Raw genomic sequence first — 20,685 nt, 5'->3', positions numbered from 1 at the left:
CCACCCTTTTACTAAAAGCAAATTTATTTCTAAAAATCAAATCTAATTTCTAACCGTTTCTGTATCTGCTCCTTAGTGCTGTAAGCAATGCAACGTTTGCCTGGGAAGAGTCGGCTGGCTGTCTTCTTCTTTCGTTTGAGTGATAAAAGTGGAAACAACAAGAGCTGGCACCTCTTTCTGACAGACTAGAAGATATTTTCGAAAACCTTTCTCTAGCTGGGTGTATTCGCTGTGCGTATACTTAGTACAACCCAGGTTCCTTTCGAACTGATTTTGCTGTTGCTATTTCGGTTTCCGGTCGTGCGAATGACTCAATGAGTTAGGAGTCGCGTTGTATGGACAATCCCCTGTATCAAGAATTGCTTCCGTTCTTTGTTCCAGGCTTTTCTGGAGCGTCCTCCTTCTTTTGTGTTTCTCTTTTTGCTTTACCCAGTCTGAGCTTCAAGATCTTTTGCAAACACGCTACTTTTGTGCGCCTTTGACTCTGAATCTTAGATAGTCTATTTTCATCAGCGCCTGTTGGGCGATACTCTGGAATCCGCGGTCCTGCTGCATGCGGCATCCATTTGCGGAGGCATCTTCTCTCTGTTACCCCATTGGCGCTTTCCTCTTTTCCTTAGATGTTTCCTGCATATAGGTTTATATCAGTTACATGTCTTGCAGTTTACGCAAAGAAGAAGAGAAATGACGAAAAGATTGACATGAAAGCATTAAGCTCTAATGAACGCGTAATTCTGACACTCATCATGATTTGACTCTTCGAAAAACGCGATACAATCATTCTTGGATACTCAAGCATGCGATCATTAATTTCCCTTTAAGGTGCGCGCTCAATCTTGGGTTTACCATTTATGTCGGAGAATTCTTGCGATGAGTCCTTTCTGCGATTGGAATCGTAGTATCGAGGACTGCGACGTCATTAAGTATTATCGCAAATTGCCAATATCGCAGATCACAGATCGTTGAGATCGCAGATCGCAGGATCGCAAGATCGCTTTATCACTCTGTGCTGCTTATGCGACATTGCGACGTGCGACGTCGCATATCGGCCGTCGACGATTCCTTAGGTTTTCCCTTTTTTAATCGCTTTTAATGCACGCAATGCGATGGGTTCTCGCGTCGCTCTTTTTCAGTGTATTTATGCGCTTTGGGAAAACGCTTCTCTCTATCTTTGCGACGCGATATAGCTCTTAGGGAGTTAATACAAAAGATTTTTTTTTGAACAAAATATTTTTTGGATTTTTGGTTAAGGGTCCCCCTTTGCTTGGTGTTATTACTAATATCAAACAAAGAGGGGGGTTGTTGGTGACCACAACAATGGCGATTCACTGTGAAGAACCAATTATCTCTGCTTTTCTATTGACCGTTCACTTCCGAAACAGCAAAATTTTTATATGTCTAAATTTTGTTATGGACAGATAGAGTAGATTATTCCTCACCTTGTCAACGATACTTTGTCTCAACCTTTTTTATATCCCAATTGCTTGCTTCCTCGGGCTTTTTCTTGCATTCGCACCAGACATTACTTGGTCTTGATTAAAGATAAAATAAGGTCTTCTCTGCGTACTGGCTTAAAAGTATGCTCATTTGTTGTAGGTAGAGCCTCTGCTGCCCGCAAGCGTCCATAGCCTCGACAGGGTTACCAGTTTATCCAGCAATGATCCTTTTTCCTGCTTGAGGTTATTTACAACATTTCAGAGAAAAATCCTTTTTGACACACTTTTCCTTTTTTAATTCTCTAAAGAACAATGTCTTGGTTTGGTGGCCAAATTATGACATAGTCACTCACTTGATTTACACTTTTGTTGAACAAGTCGGCTCGTGATGAGACCTCTTGTCTTTTGATTGCAACAATCTTAAGTCGTTGCCCTGTTTTGATAGACAGTATTGGAAAAGTCAGCAAGTTATAATATCTGTGATCATGATAAGCCGGCTCGTGATGAGACCTCTTATTCTTTGAGATATAGTGTTTTCCTTGGATTGTTTCTCTGAATGTTGCAATTTCCTTTTAGCAGGGAGGAAGTCATTGTTTTTCCTTAAGAAAGCTGTGGACGACAATAATAGAGTTTTTGAAAACAAAAGTTTTGCAAAGAATACTTATTTTATTATTGATGATACCTTTCATTGTGCTGATACAAAACAATTCTTTACCAAAGGTTGCTTTCGTCAAAGTTTTTTGAGGTTGAAACTAATATCGTAATCAGGGTGAAGTTAACTCTATTTGTCAATAATAAAATTCATATTTTTCAAAAAAAATTCTATTTGTACAAGCGAAATCAAAATCTAATAGAGAATTGGCGTGCTCTTTCATGAATCCTTTTTAAATGATCATTTACAACGGGTTTTATTCATAAAAAGAGAAAAACAAAACAAAATAAAAACTAAAAATTAAATCTATCCTACAAAAATTAGAAGAATTCCCTTCTATGGAAAATACATTTTGAGAATTTTTCCATTCACAGGCAGAAAATCTCTCCTGCCTGTTAAATCCTGCAACACAAAAGTCGATGGGCCTATGACCTCTAAAATCTGAAAAGGACCAAGCCACAGCTTCTGGAATTTCGTATGTTTGCCCTTTTCTTCATGAGCCTTATCCCATTTTAAAACTAAATCTCCCATCTGAAAAAATTTTCTGGTCATTATGTTTGAGTCAAAAGAGGATTTTATTAGCGCTTGGTGGTGAGCATGGGTTTTCTTAGCTTGTTCTCGTCGTTCTTCTAGTTTGGTTATTTCCATTTGTCTTAATTGTAAGGAGGAAGTAGGTACTTCATCGATGTATTGAACTAAGGACAAAGAGGGGATGACTAAGTGAGTAGGAAGAACCGCTTCTCTCCCATAAACTAAATTAAAGGGAGAAGTGCCGATAGAAGCTTTCTTTGTAATTCTATCTGCCCATAAGGCATTTACCAGTGCTTTGTGCCAATTCTTTTGGTTTTGGTCGACTGTCTTTTTAATAATCCTGATTAGGTTCTTGTTTGTTGATTCGGCCAACCCGTTACCTTGAGGATAGTAGTTGGCAGAATACTTCAGTTTGAACCCTCTTTTGAGCGCAAACTCAGTCATTGCATTTCCAGAAAAATATGATGCATTATCAAACATTAAGGCCGTTGGCAATCCAAATCTAGTGATGATAAACTGATCTATGAATTCAATAATGTTTTCAGAATTAGCTGTCTTGAGAGGAACTGCTTCTACCCATTTGGTAAAATAGTCAGTTGTCGTGAGGATATACCTATGTTGTTTAGAAGAGTGAGGAACGATCTCACCTATTATGTCCAGGCCCCATTGACTGAACAGTTGCTCAATGTTAACCGGCTGCAGTGGCATGGATGACTTCTTTTGTTTCCCTGCAGCAGTCTGGCAGACTTGGCATTTCCTTACGTAATTGTATGAGTCTTTGAACAGCGTGGGCCAATAATATCCTGCACACAAGATTTTATGTGCGGTGGCTTCTCCAGCATAGTGTCCACCCGCTGGTCCATCATGAAGTTCTTGCAAAACCTTTTCGGATTCAGTTTTCTCAAGACATCTAAGAAGCACAGAATCGTAATTTCTTTTAAACAGAACATCATTTATGAGCTGGTATTGTTTAGCTTTCAATCTCAGGGTTCTCTTCTTGGTGTGATCCAGGTGAAATGGAGCATACCCGTTCTTAAGAAAATAAATGGTGTCAGCATATAATGATTCTGCGTCATTTAGGCTTACCTCATACGTATGTACCTCTTCAGACGAGTTCTCAGGAATTTGCGATGCTCCAGCTAACATCTTGCAGAAGCCTTGACCTCTCACGATGTGTGTTGGCTTGATCTCAAGATCGTATTCTTGTAAGGCGGTGATCCAATTCACTCTCTTTTCGCCCACGTCCTTCTGTATTAGGAGGTTTCTTACCGCTGGGAACGGTACTATGACTTTGGTATGGGCTTTTAGCAAGAAAGGTCTGAAATATTTGATCGCTTTGAAAATAGCATAAGCCTGTTTCTCCACGTCTGAGTAATTGAGTTCAGCACCTTGTAAGTTTGAGCTAAAAAATGCGATTGGAGCTTCTGCCTTTTCTTGATTTGCTTGAGTTAAAATCGCAGCATAAGATTTCTCTGAGGCAAACGTGTATAAGATAAAAGGTTCTGAAAAATTTGGGGTTGCTAAAGATGGAGCGTTGATGATAGCTTGTTTGATCAAGTTGAATGCTTCATGCTCGTCTAGACCCCATTTAAAGTTTGAATTCTTTTTTATCATTTTTTGTAAAGGAGAAATAATACGTGAAAAATCTGGGACAAATCTTTTTACAAAATTGATCTGTCCCAGGAAAGATTGCATGGTCTTTTTGTTATGGGGCATGGATATCTCGGAAATTTCTTTGATTCTGTCAGGTTCTATGTGAATACCAGATTTCGACACTATGAATCCTAGCAATTTCCCTTCACTTAATGCGAAAAAAGATTTCTTTGGGTTGAGCGAAATCCCATACCTCAAACATCTTTGAAAGATTTGCTTCAAATCTTTGAGATGGTTGCTTCGTTTTTTGGAGTACACTGTTATATCATCCAGGTAAATCACTACTGATTTATTGACTAACCCTTTAAACGCGATGTCCATGGCTCTCTGAAAGGTAGCGCCGGCTATGATCAGACCAAATGGCATCTTCCGATATGCATAAGTGCCCCATTTGGTTCGGAACGTAGTCTTTAACTGATCATCGGGATGCACCAGTACTTGATTGTATCCTGAAAATCCATCCAGGAAAGACATTAATTCTGAGCCTGCTACTGCCTGTAATATTTGCTCCATAGGTGGGAGGGGAAAGTTGTCTTTCTAACAGGCTTTGTTGAGATTTCGGAAATCGATACAGATTCTAATGTCTCTATTTTTCTTCCTAACGGGCACCATATTGGATACCCATTTGGAATGTGTGACGGGGAAAATTATTCTAGCTCTCAACAACTTATTTAGCTCAGTTTTTATCTGATTTTCCAAGTTGGGGTGGATTTTCCTGAGCTTCTGTTGGACAGGTTTTTCATTGTCAATCATAGGGATAGTGTGTTGAATGATAGAAGTGTTGTAAGTCTTCAGCTCATCGTAATTCCAGGCAAAAACGTTTTTGTATTGTCTCAGGAGACAGATATATGTTGATTTCTCTTCAAGGGCTAGGCCGTGGCCTAGGTTAACGTTTTGTGGCTTATGATCGGTCCCTAGGTTTACTAATTCATAGTTCAGGGTAGAACTGTAAAGTTTAGCATTGGCGGACCTTTTAAACCGACTTTTCAAATCATATAAATCTTCTAACTTGACCACTGATTTCGGTATAGCATTGTCAGTGCCATTTTGTTGTATTTGGTGATCATGATGGCCTTCGTCGATTATCTGATTTGAGTAGGATCCTTCAGAAGTAAGGAAATTTATGATGTCAGGATCGTCGTTGAATACTCTCCAATTGGTGATGTTGTCAGGGATGGATGGTCTAAAGATTAATTCTATTGAAAACCTATCAGGACTAAAATCTTCGGAAGGAATAAGTCTAGAGGCTACGTTAGCTAACAGGTCTGCGCTCGCGTTTTGAATTCTTGGAATTGACGAGATGTTGAATGCTATGAAATGTGCAGTGAGATATTGAACTAACGATTGATAGTGCTTTAAATGACTTGACAGTCAATGTATGGTGTTACGTACCTGTTTTACGACGATCTCAGAATCTCCAAATACTTGAAGATACTTAACGTTCAATCTGATTGCTTTGTATAGGCCTTGAACCAAGGCTTCGTACTCCGCTGTGTTGTTCATGCAATCGAACTCAAGTCTGCATGTGAGCATAATCTTGTTCCCGTCCGGGCTAATCAGAACGCATCCTGCTCCTGCTCCCTCATTGGATTTAGACCCGTCAAAATATAATTTCCAAAATAAAGATGTATTTACAGAATTATCTAAAAAACTAAAACATTTTGAGTCATCAGTTTGGGAGAAATTTTCAACTTGGGATAAAACTGAATTCTCTAAGTAAGGTGAAATATGAGCATTGAAATTGCCGAGGAAAGAATCTACTGCGTAATTGCCTACAATGCTGCTATTGTATGTTATGGCTTCATTTTCTCCTTCCAGTTCTGTCAATATGTATTTTTGGTGTAACTCTCATTCAACCTTTATCTGATTTGGTTTACCATTGTATGGTAACCACATGTGCGACCAGTCGGTTGAGAAATATCCGTGGAGTTTCTCCGACCAATCCCTGCTAAGAATCAAACCATAGAACTCAGGGATATCAGCTACTAGAATGTCGATAACCTGACACACTTTTGGGTTAGACGACAATCTTATGGTCACCTGATTAAGTTCACCAATCACTTCGACTTGGGATCGATCAAGTTGAACTATACGCACTGCGGATTTTTGCGGTTGAACATTCAATTTGGCACATATTGACCTGGGTAAAATATTCGTTGAAGCACCAGAATTGACCAAGCAATTGTGCATGTTTTTATTGAAGATTTCATATGTGAGAAGAAAAGGAGGAGTACGAGATCTTGATCTTCCTCCAATCAAGGCGATGTCATTTGGATCAATCTTATTGATCGCGTTGGTTGGAGGCCTTCCCAGATTGTGGGAAGCTACAGCTGTAGGTAAAGATGTAGTAGGCAGAGCATGTAATTCTTTCATCATTATTTTCTGCTGGTGTTTCAATTTACTCAATTCATAAAGAGTGATGTTAGCCCTAGTCTTCTTCATGTCATCAATGATGTTATACTCCATTTCATCCGACACTATCAGTGTTCTTGATGGAGGTGCTTGATCAGATTGGACTGGGCTAAACTGGGTCTCTTTAGCAGTTGTCTTTTTTGTTGCGACCTTATCTTTTGTTGCAGGGCTTGTGCCCTTTTGTTTTGGGGTAGTTTGGGGAGGATCAAGTTGATTTTTGCTTCTCGTGCTAACAGGAAATGTTTCTTGATCCTCTTCTTGTGGGAGGATGAAGTCCCACATTCCTTGTAGTTCTACAACTTCTTCATCGTCGGTCTGCCCTTTAGTGGTATTCTCTTCTTCTTCGTCTTCTTCAGATTCAACGTTTGAGACAGCACTAGGTGGTTTTACCTCCATGGGAGGATTTCTTTTAAAAGTCCTATAGGGCTTTTTCGAAGAAGTCTCTGCTACTTGTTTCTTAATATCAATCATCTCATTGGACATGGCTTTCAACACTTTTTGTAATCCTTCCAAATCGAAAGGATCTTTCGTTTGCTTCTTCTTGGTGTCTTATTTGAAAGAGATCTTCTTAGATTTGCGTTCTTCTATAGCAGATCTCTTTTCTAGGGCTACCACGCGTTTTTCCACTGCTAACGCCTCTGTCAAGTTGTCAACTAAGGTGGTCTTGTTTGCCCTATCTACGAAGATAGCCAAGTTTGGAGGTAAAGCCGTGATGTACCATTCACATCTTACTTCCTCGCTGGGTTGTGAAGCAGCGGGGATTTTGTTGAGGATCTTATTGAACCGTAAGTTAAAATCTTTAATGGGTTCTCTAGCCTCAGCCTTAAGATTAGATAGGTCATTGATCAATGTTGCCGTGGATCTGTCATCACCAAACTTGGTGAGGAACTGACTCTGAAAAATGTCCCAGCTTGTGATGGATCCGGAAGGTAACGAAAAGTACCACGACCCGGCTATTCCTTGCATTGTATAAGGGAAAAGCCGGACAACAGCGTCTTCGTTAGTAACTCCGTTGAGATTAACAGAAAGCATGAAATTATTGATATGTTCTTCGGCTAGCATGCCTGCTTCTGGATTGAATTTAGGCAGCCATTTCTCAGGATGGGCCGGTATAGGGCTCAGGGGTGGAGGCATTAAAACCGCCCCAGGATTGTTCCATGGAGACTGGGCCATCGTTGAGCTGCTAGTCAATGGAAGTGCAGAAGATGATCCCTGATGCTGAGAAGATGAAGATATTAAGGTCTTTGATGTTTGAAGAGGAAGGGTTGTGGAAGATGGGTGAGTGATCTGGGGTGAAGATGTGGGTGGCTGACTTCGCGGTGAGGGAGTTGAAATGGACGAGGTAGATGAAAGAGTCTCTCTGTCAGACTCTGGAAGTGCTTTCCTTGCTCTTTTCCTAGTGGGGAGAGGGATTTCAGTTGGCTGGATGCCAAACTTTTCACTCTTCAATCTGGTCAGGGGATGAGCAGGATTGAACTGCGAAGTCACGCTGCCTTTAGATTTATCAGACCTCTGAGTAAAAATAGAGAATCCCTGGAGTTTATGAATCAAATTTTGAAGTTCAGAGGGATCAATGATAAGTTGGTATGATATATTAGGGTGTGTAGCAGCGGTGGATGCCCGAGCGACTTCTAGCTGCGAGTTTAATCGTACCGGAGAAGTCGGGGGAGTTGGTGAGGGTGATTTGCTCTCAGAATGGTATTTAGATTTTGATTTATGTGCCATTCATAGCTCGTGCCCTCCTTCTAGCACCAAATATGTTGAGGGCCCCGAAATCGGGTCGACAACAAGGGGGATACCCACCCGGTCGGGAACCTGGTTGGCGGCTTCGTGCCCGTTTGGTGTAGCGGGTCCAACTGGGGATGATGGGACCAGCTTCCCAATCTAAAAGATGTGTGTGTGTGTGTAGATTTTGAAGATACTAATCAAAAGGTAATTTTAAACTAATTTAATTCTAGACTCTAAACTGACTCTATGCTACTGTAATCTAACAAAAACAGCACATCTAATCTATACTAACCCGGGGTAAAATTCTTTCATTATGCGATCTGAAAAGATTTCATACAATAACTGGTAATAAAGATCATTCAGCTATCATAAGAATATAAATCAATTAAGATGAACCATTTTGCATAAGAAGTTAGGCAAAACAGTTGTGAACAGCATATCGCATAATCAGTTGTTCATATGTCAAGCACAAACAAATGATTCCACCGTACAAAAGTGCCAAATGGTAATACACACATTCATACATTAACATATAAAGAACTCAGCTGCATATCACTTTAGGAATATAAGCAGAAATTGGTCAAGAGATAAAAGTACCATTTATGACTGATTTCACTAATAAACTTCAAGCAATAACGATTTATTTCTACTTGTTCTAATATCTGCTAAGAGTACAGAAGTGCAACATCAGTAACAGACATTAAAATGCAAACATAAATAAATCTCGATCCATCCATTCATCAAAAACCCCCTCCGAGGGTGCAAAAGTGCATGTTCTGAGGACAAGTTTTTTGACAGATTTCCGGACCCTTCTCCAAATGCCATGAGAAGGGTTAAATACTACTAACTAATTAATCTTAATTACACAAATTTAGGGAACGGCTTCAAATGACCGCCCTTTTACTAAAAGCAAATTTATTTCTAAAAATCAAATCTAATTTCTAACCGTTTCTGTATCTGCTCCTTAGTGCTGTAAGCAATGCAACGTTTGCCTGGGAAGAGTCGGCTGGCTGTCTTCTTCTTTCGTTTGAGTGATAAAAGTGGAAACAACAAGAGCTGGCACCTCTTTCTGACAGACTAGAAGATATTTTCGAAAACCTTTCTCTAGCTGGGTGTATTCGCTGTGCGTATACTTAGTACAACCCAGGTTCCTTTCGAACTGATTTTGCTGTTGCTATTTCGGTTTCCGGTCGTGCGAATGACTCAATGAGTTAGGAGTCGCGTTGTATGGACAATCCCCTGTATCGAGAATTGCTTCCGTTCTTTGTTCCAGGCTTTTCTGGAGCGTCCTCCTTCTTTTGCGTTTCTCTTTTTGCTTTACCCAGTCTGAGCTTCAAGATCTTTTGCAAACACGCTGCTTTTGTGCGCCTTTGACTCTGAATCTTAGATAGTCTATTTTCATCAGCGCCTGTTGGGCGATACTCTAGAATCCACGGTCCTGCTGCATGCGGCATCCATTTGCGGAGGCATCTTCTCTCTGTTACCCCATTGGCGCTTTCCTCTTTTCCTTAGATGTTTCCTGCATATAGGTTTATATCAGTTACATGTCTTGCGGTTTACGCAAAGAAGAAGAGAAATGACGAAAAGATTGACATGAAAGCATTAAGTTCTAATGAACGCGTAATTCTGACACTCATCATGATTTGACTCTTCGAAAAACGCGATACAATCATTCTTGGATACTCAAGCATGCGATCATTAATTTCCCTTTAAGGTGCGCGCTCAATCTTGGGTTTACCGTTTATGTCGGAGAATTCTTGCGATGAGTCCTTTCTGTGATTGGAATCGCAGTATCAAGGACTGCGACGTCATTAAGTGTTATCGCAAATTGCCAATATCGCAGATCGTTGATATCGCAGATCGCAAGATCGCAAGATCGCTTTATCACTCTGTGCTGCTTATGCGACATTGCGACGTGCAACGTCACATATCGGCCGTCGGCGATTCCTTAGGTTTTCCCTTTTTTAATCGCTTTTAATGCACGCGATGCGATGGGTTCTCGCGTCGCTCTTTTTCAGTGTATTTATGCGCTTTGGGAAAACGCTTCTCTCTATCTTTGCGACGCGATATAGCTCTTAGGGAGTTAATACAAAAGATTTTTTTTTAAACAAAATATTTTTTGGATTTTTGGTTAAGGGTCCCCCTTTGCTTGGTGTTATTACTAATATCAAACAAAGAGGGGGGTTGTTGGTGACCACAACAGTGCCTTAAATGCCACCCCTCCATTTAATACTCCTCTGCATGTTGGATAAGTATTTCCCACAATTTGAAGTTAGTGCAATTTTATTTTCCCAATGCTTCCAATAAAGAGTATTCCAGTAATTCCCACTATAAATAGATTGAATGGAGGAGAAACAATAAAGGGTAAAGGTCTTATAAGAATTCAAACAATTTCAATGTTCTAGGTAACCTCGATGAACTCTTTGTCACTAGTTCTGTAGGATGGTTGGAAGTTGCTTATTGAGTCGAAAGCCTCATTCTACAATCCAATATGAGGGTGATGTGTAATTTCGTTCATGTTCAACTTGGATTTGACACGTATCCCTTAAATTATTCAAAAATACAATTTAAATAATGAAAAATTACACATGGCCTGTATAGAGAGAGAGAGATAAAAACACTATAGATGTGACTTAATCATGAATTTATCAAGCACTAAAATGGATTAAACCTCTTAAGCATCTAAATATTTTTTTCAAGTTGTGCATTCTAAAAAGAGGTTTGCATATAATGAGATTTTATTCCTCTTGGCTCTTGGTAGATCCATGGTTAAGATGGATCTATACTAGTTTACAAAACATTTGTCACCACTCCATTATTGATTGATTACTACAAGGATTTGGGTTGAAGTTTTCTTCATTAATTGATTAATAAGTATAATGTGGACTGAGAGTTGGTGCAATTTTCTTTTCCTGTTACTATGAACAAGGAGTATTTTGGCCAATTCCAACTATAAATAGATTGAAGTGATAAGCAGTAGTAAAGGGCTTATATACATTCAAACAATTCCAAATTTTCAAGTAAGCTTCATGAACTCTCTGTCATTTTTTTTGTAGGTTGGTTAGAAGTTTATTCTTTCCAAGACATTTTCACAATTCCATTAGTGATTGATTACTGGAAGGATTTGGGATGAATGTTTCTTCATTAATTGTTTAATCCATAGATGGATTGAAATATCTCCCTCAACATGCACTTTTATGGCACTAAGTTTTCACTTTCAAAATATGTATCTTTGACATGAAATCACAATGAATTTTGGCTAGGTAGGTAAGGATGGAAATCCCTTTTGACAAGAAGAAATAAATTAGGAACACATTTGGTTGTGTAGGTCTTAATGTAAATTACTGAGGTTGAGAAAGAAATTTCTTAACCCTGATATACATGTGGAAGGACATATGCATATTCTAATGGAATACTAACAAATAAATGTACAATTTCACATGCTCATTAATATTTAACAAGGTTTATTTTTGGGTTGTAGTGCACTAATGCAAATATTTAAAACATTTTTAATTAAATAATTGTAAATTATTAAGCTAGGTTAGTGAAAGTGGGACCCTATTCTAGTCCCATCAAGGTTCAATATTTACAAACAATGCATGGCTCACTATCGAGGTAGGGGACTTGTTCTACCCAGGTGTTGTTAAGCTGGGCAGAGTGACTAAGTGCCTTGTATTGTAAGAAGTTTTCCACCTCTTTATAGGTGGTGGATGTTCACTATTTCAATATCGAGGAATAATCTTGAGAAAAATCATGGTGTCATCAAAGGCATATGCTATCTTGTATTTTTTGGCTAAACATGTTATTGGAAAGTAGAGGATAATCATTAGTATATCTTGGTTAGACATTATGTAGTAATTATGATATCTATTAAAATTAAAAGGAAGCATCTTGTCGATGGGGTCTTGGATAGATGATGATCGAGTGCCCTGTTAAGGCACTCGTTGATGTGAATTCATTAGTTCAATTCCTCGCCCTGATCAAGGTGATATATTGGAAATGATGAAAATGTAGTCATGTCAAGCTTACAAAAAAAAAGGAAGCATCTTGAAAAAAATAATGATGTCATTAAATGGATATGTTAGGTTATATTTTCTATGTTACTGGAAAGTGGAGGACAATCAATAATATTATTAAAATAAAAATGGAGACATGGCCAAAAAGTGATATCCCTATTCTATTTGTCTATATAAAAAAGGTGATTGGAATTAGAACTTGAAGGAATTAATAACTATCTTGTTTTTTAGCCTCTAAGTTGTTTCTTTCCATATTAATTAGTAATGGAGTGGGTTCTTGATTCCTAATTGGTCTATGGTCATAATATTTATCCTCTAGGTTGTTTCGTTCCATATCAATTGGTAATGGAGTGGGTTCTTGATTCCTAATTGGCTTATGGTCATAATATTTATCCTATAGGTTGTTTCATTCACTATCAATTGGTAATGGAGTGGGTTCCTGATTCCTAATTGGGTTGTGGTCATAATATTTTTCTTTCTTTTGTGAAGCAATGAGATAAGTTTGTGGCCAATTGTTTCCAATCTACTATCAACATCGTGGAAATAATCACAAATGCACAAATAATTACATTAGAATTCATTGCAATTGGTATATTGTGGGATATCAATTGCTTAAATGAAGAAGGATAAGGAAAAGTAAGAAAAAAAACCCTTATGGAGTCCTTCACTTGCAACTTAACCCTAAACTAGGCACTTATTGCCCACTTGCTTCACCAACTCCAATAATGTGTAGAATAAATTTTGATCTATATTCTCAGTGTATATTAGATTATGTAAATCTCAGCATAAATCATATTAATTAATCTATTTTTGAGTTCTTATTGATAACATTCAATAGGTTTACTTTGGTCATATTATATGTCCCATAATATATATTGGAAGTAATGCTTCCATGTGTATGATGTTATCTACAGGTTGTCATTGTGAGCCTCAAGGTGTCAATATAGAAGTTATTGTTCCCTATGTCTAAGTTGTAGTTGTGTCATTTTTGAGTCATAGATCCACTTTCTTAGGATCTATATTTGTCGAAGTTTGTGATTTATGTCCTATATATTTGTAATTGTTGTGATGAATAAATATATCAAGTTATTTGTGTGTGTCATAATGTGCTCTCTCTATTTTTCTAACATGGTATCAAAGCTAGTACTGGCTTGACTCCCTCAAGGGAAGGTCAGGAATATGTGAGGGATCATGAGTATTATTGTTTCTATACATATTAGTATAGATGTGGGAGAGTTTATTTTTAGTGTGTGAAATTTTTTGTGACCCTGTGTGTGTAGATCTATTTTTTGTTTGCAACTTCTTAAAGCATCATCAGATCCTTTCATCATCTTACTATCTGTAAATTTTTGTTTGTGCTTATCTACCCAGAACCTACAAAAGAGTTAAATTGATTCTTGGATGGTTTTTTCAAAATTGTGTGCATTGTCATATTATAAATTTGCAAAATCGTTCCCACGAACAGTACATGTTGTTGCACAAATCTAGATTTGAGATATGCATCTGAGATCTGGTGCAGATGAGTTTCAAGTGGCTAGTGATATATGTCAAAAGTGTTAAAATTGGATGCAGATCTCAATTTTTTGCTTTTGTGGGTAAGATATATTTGCGTCAGATGTTTCTGTTGCAATATTGTTCAAATCTCAAATTTTGGAGTTTTTATTTTAAACATACTTAGTCTGGTCAACTCAAAATGTGAGTGTAAGTTTGTTGGAAATGACCACTTAAAAAAAATCTTTGTGAAGGCGAGAAAAATTCAAGATAAATATTGAACCATATGAACAACTTTTGACATGTGCTAAGGAGGGACACGGTGACTTGTCTATGCCTAAATCACATTTGATAGTTTGATGTCTTTGTCAAGTATTTTTCTATTTCTTTCAATTCTGGTTATAAAAATGGTTGGTTGTTCTTAAACTGGAAGACTTGGTGTACGAAACATAAATTCTTGTGTGTTAGTAAGGTCAAGTTGGCCGAAAGTGAAATATCTAACAGATGGTGGTTGCTCCATAGGATGGTTCATTAGTTGACGACTCTTATCACGGAAGGCTCGTCGAGCCGAGGTGTTAATATTGTTGATCTTGCAAAGTTCATCAACGATGGTGAGAGGTGGTTACATTTTAAATGGACATAAAGTGACAACTCAAGGATGTGGTGGTGAAAGAGTGGTGTTTGCAAGGTTCCAGAGCGGATGTGAGTGTTGATGAAGACCAATTTGATAGAGATTCATTTATTGTTGTAATATGTGTTTCTATATTTTTCATGTAAGCATTAAGGGGGGGTGTTGGAAGTAATACTTCCATGTGTATGATGTGATCTAAAGGTTTTCATTGTGAGTTCTAAGGTGTCAATCTAGAAGTTATTGTTCCCTATGTTTGAGTTGTAGTTTTGTCATTTCCGAGTAATAAATCCACTTTCTTAGGATCTAGATTCATCGAAGTCTATGATCTATGTCCTATATATTTGTAATTGTTGTGATGAATAAATATATCAAGTACTTTGTGTGTGTCATAATGTTCTCTCTCTATTTTTCTCACAATATCTCCTTAGTTATAATTCATATATACAAATGTTATGGCATGTCCAGGTCAAGAACATTTGATTTTAGGGTTATGGATATTTTATTTTCAATGTTCCATGTAATTACAAACCAATATTCAGAATTCAATAAGTCATTTGTGTGTTGTGGTCATTTTTTCCTTACAGTAAATATCTGGAAATTTTTAATATAACTAAGTTATTAAAGGGTAATTTTTTCATCAAAATTTTATTGGTAAAGGGTCAATTTATTATCAACACATCATTCTTGAAGTGTAAAATTTTAAACATAATGTTATTTGACGAGAAGCATAAAAAAACCAAAATGTCAAAAAAAATTGTGGAAAAGAATCAAAATTCCAGCACTTGCATGAGTTTTCCCCTGTATTTAAGCAATATGGTCTCACAATTCGACCTATAAGTTGTGAAACCATTATATTTTCTATGACCTTTTCTAAAACACGTATGCATGAGCATTGAACCATTCAATTTTCAGCACATCAGTGTACACTTTCGCAATCATAAGAGTCTCTAGAATCGAGATACTCACCCGATTGTAAAGACAAATAACCTCCAATAGATATAAGAATAAATTTTTGTAACTAAAATTAAGGAAATGTCACATGGCATCAAAGCATATCTAAAGCATAGAGAGATTGCAGGAGTAAATCAGTGCAGGACATGGGAAGAGAAAGTCAAGGATTTATAACCCAATTTATATTCTTCATTTTTGGGGTTTCACTATATTTCCAATTTTTTCAGATGTGGTTGCAACATGTTTGAGAGATCAAGATAGATTTGATGGAGCCTCTAACTTTGGTGTGTGGAAGGCCATAATGTCTATTCTATTGGATGAACATGAATTGAAGGAGTATGCATAGTATGTTATAGCCATACCGACATATCCATAGTAGCTAGCTACCTACAAAAATGAGAATGCCAAAACCAAGAGGATTAACATTGATGGTGTCAAGGACCTTATAGTTCCTCATATCATAGAGAAGGACACAAAAAAGGAGATGTAGAACTCAATTGTAAATATGTACCATAATCCTACAGCAAATAGGAAAATTGCTTTCAGAGAGAAGTTCAGGACTCTTAAAATGCTCAAGGGTGAAGACGTGGCTTTTTATCTCACTAGATTTTGACTTGTCAGGGATGAATTGGTTGTAGTAGGAGACAAGACAAGTGATGATGAGTTGGTGCAAGTGGCCCTAAATGGGTTTTGTAGGGAGTAGGATGCCTTTTTCCAAGTCATTAATGGACGAGACACTTTACTAAGTTGGGATTTCCTATGGAGTGATTTCACTCAGGAGGCACTTAGGCTCAACTTGGTCAGTGGTAGTAGTAGAAGAAATGAAAAAACTCTAAATATTGAGATGGAACAGGAAAAAAAACGTAGCCCTAGTAGGAAAGGGAAGGTGAAGAATGGTTCCAACAAGGGATTGTGCCAAAAAGGAGAAAAGAAGAAGAAATGAATTGAGTAAGATCAAGTTCTTTGGTTACAATCAACTAGGACACTATGTCAGCTAATGTCCAAACCAAAAGAGGGAAGAGAAGAAAATGAAGCAAATAGTTGATTTAACAGACACCGAGGATTTGTCTTTGCTCTACATCCATAGGTTTTTGGTATATTGACCATGGAGCGTCTGCACATATGATGGGGGTTAGAGAATATTTTTCTAGATATAAGGAAGAAGCTGAGATGGACTTCCAAATACATATGGGAAACAAGAAAAAATGTACTCCATTTGGGAGAGGTACCATCAACATTGAGAGGGATTCAGGCAAGAGCAACAATGTTATATATGTGTTGCATGTGGGCATGAACCTGATTTCAGTTTCTGCACTCCAGGACAAGGGATACATTGTCTATTTTGTGGGGCGGAAGATGTACATCAAACACCAGAGTTGGAAGAAGGTAAAACAGATTGGGTTTCGGAGCAACAAGTTGTAAAAGTTGTAGTTTGATTCTCCAAAGGCACTGATTAGTAGCAGAATTAATATAGACATGGGAGAACTATGGCATAAGTGGATGCGATACTTACATAATTGAGCACTCAAGCTACTCAGGGAGATAGTGACAGGGGTTCCAAAAGTTAGCACAGAACATGAGGATGTGTGAAGAGGGTTTGTGCTTGGGAAATTTGCTAAAATAATATTCCCAATGAGTGATAGTAGATCCATTGGTGTGATTTAGTTGATAGACTTAGATATATGTGACCCGTTATCTACAAAATATCTTAGGGGTTTAAGTATTTTGTAACCTTTATCAATGGCTTCTCCAGGAAAACCTGGATCTATTTCTTGAAGACAAAGGATGAAGTTTCTAGTCGCTTCCAAGAGTTCAAGGCTCTTGTGGAGAACATGACATGAATAAATATCAATGTGCTTCAGACATGCAATGGAGGTGAGTCCACAGATAAGGCCTTCATAGGATTCTACGCTAAGGAGCGCATCAAAAGAGAGTGGACAAATCCATACAACCCATAATAGAATCGGGTCGCAGCGTGAAATAACATGATGATAGTTTAGGTAGCGAGGAAAATGTTATATGACTAGGAAATGCCTAAGTTTCTATGGAAAAAGGCATGTAACACAACAATGTACATTCAAAATAGGGTTCCTCAAAAAGAATTGGGGAAGATGACACCAAAAGAGGCTTTTACAGGGAAGAAGCTAGAGGTTGGACACTTCATAATCTTTGGCAGTATAGCTTATTATCACGTGCCAAATGATAAATGAACCAAGTTGGATTAGACTGTAGAGAAGGGTTATTTCATTGGATACAACAAAAGATCCAAGGCATAATGGATCTACATTCTTGGTAGCAGGAGGATTATCGTGAGATGGGATGTTAAATTTCAAGAGGAGAAAGCCTTCAAAAGATCTTTAAGTTTCCAGTAGATGATTAGAGTGGGCTAGCAGAAGCTCCAAAGGTTGAGCAACAGCGGTAGGGACAATAAAGCATAAGTACAATTACCAGTACGAGAACTAGGTCAGGCGTAGGTGGTCTAGTGAGTTCATATAAAACGAAGCAACAAGGGCAGGATGAGAAGCATGAAGCTCCACCCACCACTAGCGGGAGAAGAAAAAAGGAGGTGCTTAGGAGCTTGTGGGATATCCTAGAGAAATCACTAGAGAGCGCAAACGACTAGACAAGTATAAGGCATTGGTGACAAAGGTCATTGATAGAGAACCTTCCAACTATCATGAGGCTACACAACATCAGGTTTGGTAGGATGTGATGGTGGAGGAGTATAACTCCATCATGCTTAATGATGTATGGGAGGTCATTCCTAGACCCATGGATAAGTTAGTAGTTGGCTCTCGATGGATCTATAAGATCAAGTATGATGCAGATGGAAACGTGGATAAATATAAGGCTGGGTTCATGGCCAAGGGTTTTTCTCGGAAGGAGGGAATAAACTATGAGGAGGCATTCACTCTAGTGGCCAAGTACATTTCTATCAAGGTCATGATCTCATTAGCAGCGCAGATGGGATGGAAGATTCACCAAATGGATGTGAAGGTAACTTTTCTAAACAGGGCGATAGAAGAGGAGGTGTATATTGAACAACTAGAAGGATTTGAGACACATGGGAGGGGCACTCATGTGTGTAGGTTGAAGAGGGCACTATACAAACTCAAGAAAGCTCCTAGGGCATGGTATGGTCATATCAATAGCTACTTACAGGAGATGGGCTTCATGAAGCGTTAGGAAGATTCTAACCTCTACTACTTGATGGTAGGAGGTGAGATGCTCATTCTCGTACTATATGTGGATGATCATTTCTTACAGGGTCATCAGGGCTCATAGAGGACTACAAGAGGGACTCGACAACAAAGTTTTATATGAATTAGTTAGGATTGATGCATTATTTCCTAGGACTCGAGGTATGGTAGATAGATGGGTAGATCTTCCATGGGTAAGGGAGATATATTATGGATATCTTGAAGAGATTTAGGATGAAGAACTCTAGACCCATGTCTATGCTTATGATTACCAACTAGATGAATATATATGCATCAAAGGATGAAATAGTGGACCCAACCTTGTATAGGTAGCTCATTAGATCTCTTATGTTTCTGGTCAAAACAAGGCAAGACATTTGTTTCGTAGTCAATAATCTCAATCAGTTCATGGTGGATCCAAAGACAGTACACTGGAAAACAACAAGACATATATTGAGATATCTGCAAGGTACATTCAAGTATGTATTGAGATATGATTGAGGTGATGGTGTTAGTTAGATGGGATATACAAATGCAGACTAGGCAAGCTGTTTAGTGGATTGGAAAATCACCTAAGGATGCTACTTCAGTATTGGATCAGGAGTTGTCTCTTGGTGCAACAAGAAGCAAAATTTAGTGGCATTGATTTCTACACATCTAGAATAGATGGCAATAATCATGGCTACATGTGAAGCTCTTTGGATTCAGAAGCTACTAGTAGGACTATTTGGTAAGCGATTGGATTCAACCAATATCTACTGTGATAGTCAGAATTGCATTAAGCTCTCTGAGAATCCAATATTCCATGACAGGTCTAGACATATCGACATCAGATACCACTTCATCAAAGACTATATACAACATGGATTAGTTCAGCTATAGTAGGTTCACACATATCAATAGGTTGTAGATATTCTCATGAAGGCCTTGGGTAAGGAAAAGTTTGTTTACTTTAGGGATAAGTTGGGAGTAGTGGAGAACATCTTCCTCCCTAAGAGGGAGTGTTATTTTTTAAGTAGCTCAGACATATGTTCTAGTATCTATTAGTGTCTAAGAGGCTAACGAACACAAGAGAATAATTATCTCCAAGACCCAAAAAAAGATTCTAAGGAAAATTCCTTAATTAGCCAATTATTAAAGATTTTCCTAACTCTAACTTAGGAAAACTGGTTAATTAAATTTGATTAATTGAGGTAAATTGATTTTTCTCTAGAGACTTCTAGAAAATCCATCTGAGGAGGTCAAGATGATCTCAATCATAGATTGGGATTAGATCGTGGTTGTTGGTTGCTTAAAAAGAGATTATAAAGGAAAATCGAAGGGGTTCTTGGAGACATCAGAAGGAGTTCGAATTACCTAGTTACAATGAGAGCAAGGGTGCATTTTGAGAAAGGGAGACACCGACATAAGGGTTTAGCAGAGAAGATTATGGAGAAGATTTTCGTAGGAATTTTCTCAATGATTTCTAGTTTACAGTGGGAGGAAGGAGGTCAAATTCATCGGGAGAAGAAAAAGTTGAGTTTAGTAGTGAAAATAGCCATTTTTCCAGTGTGTCAGATAAATGAGCTCAAGTTAGCTTCCAGTTATCAGATCTAGCTCCCGGAGGGAGTGCAAGTTGGTAAAAAGAGTTTTTGGAGGCAATTTTACTTGTAGGTTAATTTTCCCAGAGGCAGTGTGTTGGTACCATCCTATGACCTCCTTTTTCCTCCTAAAACATATCATTTGCCTACTTCTTTCCATCATATATCTCTTAGATCCCTTGAAAATTGATTAGTTAATAGTCCTATAGTTATTAAAATGCATTGAAATTGATTTAGGAGTTTTATGTTAAAGAATTAGGGATTTTTGGTAAAATGGCTACAGGAAGTTCCAACATCCTGTAATTGGTTCATTGTTTGACATGTGGCATGACAGCTAGGCTAGAACAAAGGGTAGGGATGAAAAGTAGAATGTCCAAGCATGGATGAATACCTATCCTACAGCA

This window comes from Pinus tabuliformis, chromosome 2_1 (assembly GCF_031772625.1).
Source record: "Pinus tabuliformis cultivar Carrire ecotype Pingquan chromosome 2_1, CPIR1, whole genome shotgun sequence".
Lineage (NCBI taxonomy): Eukaryota > Viridiplantae > Streptophyta > Pinopsida > Pinales > Pinaceae > Pinus > Pinus tabuliformis.
The sequence above is the reverse complement of the archived record's forward strand: the minus strand, read 5'-3'. Positions refer to the sequence as shown.